At 41.8% G+C, this 6,672-nt stretch overlaps 1 protein-coding gene across 4 annotated transcripts in view; it reads left to right on the top strand.

The window, feature by feature from the left end:
* Positions 1–6,672, top strand: part of TAF1 (TAF1 RNA polymerase II, TATA box binding protein (TBP)-associated factor, 250kDa) — a 195,871-nt gene that overhangs the window by 187,579 nt on the left and 1,620 nt on the right. For all 4 annotated transcript variants that reach the window (XR_001001886.1, XR_001001883.1, XR_001001884.1 and 1 more), the window contains one exon: positions 6,169–6,352. The gene's annotated coding sequence lies outside the window, so the exon portion shown is untranslated. The remainder of the gene's footprint in view (positions 1–6,168; positions 6,353–6,672) is intronic.

Below are 6,672 nucleotides of genomic sequence, written 5' to 3'. Positions count from 1 at the left end.
CCCCTGCTCCGCCGCGCTGGGTCCCATCAACCGCCCAGGGGCTGAGGAGTGCCAGTGCACCCGGCGCAGGGCTGGCAGGCAGCTCCGCCTGCAGCCCTGCTGCAGGATCCAAGCCTGTTGGGCTCCTGAGTATAGTGGGGACTTGGAGAACTTTCATATCTAGCTAAGGGATTGTAAATACAGCAATCAGCACCCTGTGTCTAGCTCAAGGTTTGTAAATACACCAATTGGTACTCTGTATCTAGCTAACCTAGTGGGGACTTGGAGAACTTCTCTGTCTAGCTAGAGGATTGTAAATGCACCAATCAGCACTCTGTGTCTAGCTCAGGGATTGTAAACGCACCAGTCAGCACCCTGTCAAAACGGTCCAATCAGCTCTCTGTAAAATGGACCAGTCAGCAGGATGTGGGTGGGGCCAGATAAGGGACTAAAAGCAGGCTGCCCCAGCAAGCCAGCGGCAACCCTTTCGGTCCCGTTTCACACTGTGGAAGGTCTGTTCTTTGGCTCTTTGCAATAAATCTTGCTGCTGCTGACTCTTTGGGTCCGGGCTGCCTTTATGAGCTGTAACACTCACTGCGAAGGTCTGCAGCTTCACTCCTGAAGCCAGGGAGACCACTAACCCACCAGGAAGACTGAACAACTCCAGATGCGCTGCCTTTAAGAGCTGTAACACTCACCACAGAAGTCTGCAGCTTCACTCCTGACAGCGAGACCACAAACCTACCAGAAGGAAGAAGCTCCAGACGCCTGTGAATGTCTGAAGGAACAAACTCCAGACACACCATCTTTAAGAACTGTTAACACTCACCGCGAGGGTCTGTGGCTTCATTCTTGAAGTCAGTGAGACCGAGAACCCACCAATTCCAGACAGAATCTGAGTTACCATCCAAAACTATGATCAAAATGTATTTGGACCAAACTACAGGATGAAGTTTTATTTCTCCTTTTACCTTCCATTTTTTAACCAGACTGTTTTAGTATCATATAAAGTTAATCTTTCACATAATGTTGTGCTACCTATGTCAAATGACTATTTTGCCATACAAAATCAGAAAATATTGCAATACTCATTTCTTTCTGTTTGTAAATTTAGTTAATTTCTTGGCAAACACTTTTATTTTCATCAATATGCTATCAGAACTTAACAATTTCAAATTGTATTATGACAGGGCATATTTCTTTAAATATATTATGGCTATACAAAAGCACATCAAATATTTACTTTATGAAAGAGAACAGTGTTTACATTTGCTCTCCAAAACAACATGAAATACAACTTTTAAAAACATTTAGATGAAAGTTTGAATAATCTTGACACTAAACAGCTAGATGTTATATACTGTCATGAGGAAAACTCGGGACAAGCTATGTTCACATGATACAATGGGATTCAGGGCAATTCAAAGATCTCTGTGCACAATGATTTCACAAGTAGTACATGTAAGTGCTTCTTGAAACATGGAGAAGCCATTTCAACATTTATTATTAACATACAGTGGCTCTCTGACAATACCTGCCATCCTAATATAGATGCATGGGAACTTTCAACCCACCCTAGATATATTTTAAATTGTTTACATATAAACAGTTTTGCCAAAAAAGTAGTTTAAATGTCTGCACTAATTTGATAACAAGTTCACAACTGTAATAGTTCTTTTTGTTTGTTTGTTTTTAGAGATTCTTGCTCCGTCACCCAGGCCGGAGTGTGGTGGCACAAATACGGCTCAGTGTAGCCTCGACCTCCCAGGCTCAAGTGATCCTCCCACCTCAGTCTCCTGAGTAGCTGGGACTACCAGAGCATGCCACCACACCCGGCTGATTTTTGTATTTTTAATTTTTTTTGTAGTGATGGGGTTTTGCCATGTTGCCCAGTCTGGTCTTGAGCTCTTCAGCTCAGGCAATCTGCCCATCTTGGCCTCCCAAAGTGCTGGGATTACAGATGTGAGCCACCTCACCCGGTCTGTAATAGTTCTTAATCCAAATAGTTTATAGTGAACACATATTACAACACATTGCATACTGTATCATATTAGGTGAAAATATATCAGAAAATGAGTCTTCATTAACAAGGTACAGCCAACGTTTCTCCAAAATTAATTACCTTTTCCCCTTTAAGTCAAAATAGCATAATACCATGATAATTATGGCTTTGTGTCTTTTCTGATAATATCTCAGTCTGATCTCAAAAAACAAAGGAAAAGCTGGGTGTGGTGGTACACACATGTAGTCCCAGCTACTTAGGAGGTTGAGGTGGGAGGGTGGCAGAGCAAGATCCTGTCTCTAAAAAAAAACAAACAAAGGCCAGATGTGGTGGCTCACGCCTGTAATCCCAGCACTTTGGGAGGCTGAGGCGGGTGGATCACGGGGTCAGGAATTTGAGACCAGCCTGGCCAACATGGTGAAACCCCATCTCTACTAAAAATACAAAAATTAGCCGGGCACAGTGGCGGTCGCCTGTAATCCCAGCTACTCCGGAGGCTGAGGCAGGTGAATCACTTGAACCCAGGAGGCAGAGTTTGCAGTGAGCTGAGATCGCACCACTGCACTCTAGCCTGGGTGACAGAGTGAGACTCTGTCTCAAAAAAAAAAAAAAGGAAAATTAAAAAAAAGTGGGAATACAGATATGTTTGAATGACAAAGCCCTTAAGTTTGACTTAAGATCTTTACGTCTGTGTTTGTTTGTTTGTTTGTTTATTGAGACAGTGTTTCACTCTCGTTGCCCAGGCTGGAGTACAGTGGTGTGGTCTTGGCTCACTGCAACCTCTGTCTCCCAGGTTCAAGCAATTCTCCTGCCTCAGCCTCTAGAGTAGCTGGGATTACCAGCATCCGCCACCACATCTGGCTAATTTTTATATTTTTAGTAAAAAGGGGGCTTCACCATGTTGGCCAGGATGATCTCGAACCCCTGACCTCAGGTGACCTGCCTGCCTCGGCCTCTCAAAGTGCTGGGATTACAGGCGTGAGCCACCACCCCCGGCCCTATCTCTGTGTTTAAATGAGGGTAGAGATAGGAAGACTGTAAAAGACAAAGGAAGAAACACCTTGAATTACATGTTTTATGTGAGATGGAAACATTTTCCTTTAAAGCTGTGTAACTGGAAACATCTTCTGGACAAGGCAATACAAAAACACTACATTACAGCATTGTGCAATGAATACACACACTGCATTTCACAATAACTGAAAACTATTGGGGATAAACACCTCCAATGACTACTGATTCAGAGAATAAAAAGATTAATGGTTCCAAATTACTTGAGACTTAGGTAAAATAAAAATAAACAAAAAACCTTTTTTTTTTTTTTTTGAGACAGGGTCTTGCTTGGTCGCCCAGGCTGGAATGCAGTGGTGTGATCTTGGCTCACTGCAACCTCCACTTTCCTGGGCTCAGGTGATTCTCCCACCTCAGCCTCCTGAGTAGCTGGGCCCACAGGCAGGTGTCACCACACCCAGCTAATTTTTGTGTTTTTTTTGTAGAGATGGGGTTTCACCATGTTGTCCAGGCTAGTGTCAAACTCCTAGGCTCAAGTGATCCTCCCACTTTGGCCTCCCAAAGTGCTAGGATTACAGGTGTGAGGCACTGTGCTCCCCCTTAAAAAAACTATTTTTTAAATGGCAGTATATATGGTATGCAATAAGACTCCCATAAATCTGGCAGAGTCTTTTTTTGTGCGAAGTGGGGAGGGCAGGGGTCAAATGTAGCATATTTAATAGTGACTACATTCAAGAAAAATATAAATCCAACTTCAAAACAATGCTTTCTTTTTCTTTTTTAAACAATGTTTTATTTTCTTCAAACCAATTCAAACTTTATAAAAATTTTAATGTTGCAAGATAATACGATCTCTTATGAGAACCAATTGTACAATCAAGTTTTAACCAAGATAATGTTTACTAATCTAACAAGATCAAGATAAAACATTTACCAAAGGAAAATACAGATCATACAAAAAATACTATCATAGGAAGCTAAGATCATCTAATACTTTAAAAAATAATAGTTCTAGTTGTCTTTAGATGTTATGACAATGTATAGCAGAGTTTAATAACAGAAAAAGCAATAATGTCTACATTGGTAGGATAAATTTCTTTAAGATTTTTATGTGCAAGACCACTTAAAAAGAGGACAAACCACAGATGAAAATGAAGGCAACAGAAAAATTCAACTTTCCACAACCAAGAAATTAGCGCAACCTTAAAATAATTTGGAAAATGATGTTCTAAAAGATATGTTGTGGATCTGTGTTCTATTGTCTAAGATTATACCAAAGCATAATTCTAAATCTTTCTAAAGTGTAAGATTAAAAATACTTAATCTAATTTACAAGGCATATGTAAATTCTGTGTTTTATCACAGGTATGTCTCTTCAACACTAGCTTTTGAAAATGGGCCATTTGAAGAGACAACAATTTTTAGGCCAGGCATGACCCACCATGCCTGTAATCCCCAGCACTTTGAGAGGCCAGGGCCGGAGGATCATGTAAGGCCAGGAGTTCAAGACTAGCATGGGCAACATAGTGAAATCCGGTCTCTATAAAAAAAAAAAAAAAAATTAGCTGGGTGTGTTGGCTCGTGGTGGGAGGATCGCTTGAGCCCAGGATCCTCCCACTGCGATCCCCCTACCAAACACCATCATGCCCTGTGATCGTGCTACTGCACTCTAGCCTGGGTGACGGGGTGAGACTATGTCTCAAAAATAAAGACAACAATTTTCATTCAAAAAATTTCATTCAGGCCAGGCGAGGTGGCTCACACCTGTAATCCCAGCACTTTGGGAGGCTGAGGCAGGCAGATCACCTGAGGTTAGGAGTTCGAGACCAGCTTGGCCAACATAGTGAAACCCCATCCCTACTAAAAATACAAAAATTAGCTGGGCGTGTGGCACATGCCTGTAATCTCAGCTACTCAGGACGCTGAGGCAGGAGAATTGTTTGAACCCAGGAGGTGGAGGTTGCAGTGAGGTGAGATCATGCCACTGCACTCCACTCCAGCTTGGGCAACAAGAGCCAAAGTCCGTCTCAAAAAAAAAAAAAAAAGAAAAGAAAAATTTCATTCAACTTTCCTTGAGATTGAATACATATGAAATGTGCTTTCAATACATAAAAATAATAGTGGATAGCAGCAAAGGAGTGGCGGTAGCAGTGGAGGAGGCGTTGTGGCAGATTAAGGAGAATCTGAGAATTCCTATTGTAATTATTTGGAAATTGATAAAGATAATTCACAGTTCTAAAAACTCAAGACTTTACTTTTTAAAGGACCAAAATAAACTCAAGACACCTTGCCAACACTTTCCCACCTCTCAACAAATTGACTACTCTTTTACACATAAAACTGAAACAGTTATGGCATCAAAATTGATAGCAACGAAAGTTTGTAAAACGGTATTTCAGTCTCTTTTTCTTGATTCCAAAGTGCAAGATGCAGGGTTTTCACAATCTTTTAGCAATGTTTCTCCTGTCAATAAGACTTCATTTTGTTTGGCAAAGACAGTTTTTGAAATAAGTCTATTCTGGTATGCTGACATAAAACAAATGACATGGGTGCTGCAAAGAACAAACCTGTATGAATTGTAATATTGGATTGATCAGTCTTAGGGGGTAAATTGCAGATCCAGGCAAACGAGACCTTGAGTAAGAAAAAACTCTATTTTCAGAGTCCCTGTTTGAATGTTCAATTAGATCAACTAATTGTCCTTTCACATCTGGTTGTTCATAAAAGCAAAACCTGCCATTTGAGTGTTCAATTCTAGTGTGAAGTGTTTACTATGGGAGCAAAAGCTTGAGCTTGAAAGATAACGCTCATTAGGGCTATCTGGGACAAGAAAAAAACCATCTAGCGCATTTGCTCACTTCTCTTCTGCCTGTCAGCGTGTGATTGCCCCCAGCACCATCCTTATTTTGCAAGTTTTTTCAGCTCCTCTGTAAGGCTTGTCACAACCATAGTGTCACTACTTTGGACAGAATCATCAACTCTTGCCATCCCAGGAGGAGAGTCGGATCAGAATTCAAATGACAGTGGATACTTTCAGACACATGGACAACTGCACCTGTGAGTCCACAGAACTTCCTTTAGATTTGATTGTTCTGTATTGGAGGTAGTAATGATGAAAGTGTCTTCAGGAATGTCTTCATGACTTGTTCTTGGGCTCTGCATTGTAACTCCTACAGGTGCCAATTAACAAGCCATTCGGCGATGGATCCACAAAGATCTCCAGGGCAACGACCAGGTCCTGCTCTACCCGATTCTCAGCTTTGGGGATAGAATTCTCAGAAACTTCTGTGTTCGGAGTTGGTTCCTTACAGTGGGTTCTTAGTCTTGCTGACTTCAAGAATGAAGCCGCAGACCTTCACGGTGTTACAGCTCTTAAAGGTGGCATGGAGCCAAAGAGTGAGCAGCAGCAAGATTTATTGTGATAGAGCAAAAGAACAAAGCTTCCACAGCGTGAAAGGGGACCCAAGCAGGTTGCTGCTGCTGGCTGGGGGGGTGGCCAGCATTTATTCCCTTGTTTGTCCCCGCCCATGTCCTGCTGATTGGTCCATTTTACAGAGTACTGATTGGTGTGTTTTTACAGGGTGCTGGTGCATTTACAATCCTTTAGCTAGACACAGAGTGCTGATTGGTGCATTTTTACAGAGTGCTGATTGGTGCATTTACAATCCTTTAGCTAGACA

This window comes from Colobus angolensis, unplaced genomic scaffold (assembly GCF_000951035.1).
Source record: "Colobus angolensis palliatus isolate OR3802 unplaced genomic scaffold, Cang.pa_1.0 Scaffold216, whole genome shotgun sequence".
NCBI classification, from domain to species: domain Eukaryota; kingdom Metazoa; phylum Chordata; class Mammalia; order Primates; family Cercopithecidae; genus Colobus; species Colobus angolensis.
This window is presented reverse-complemented; position numbering and strand designations above follow the sequence as displayed.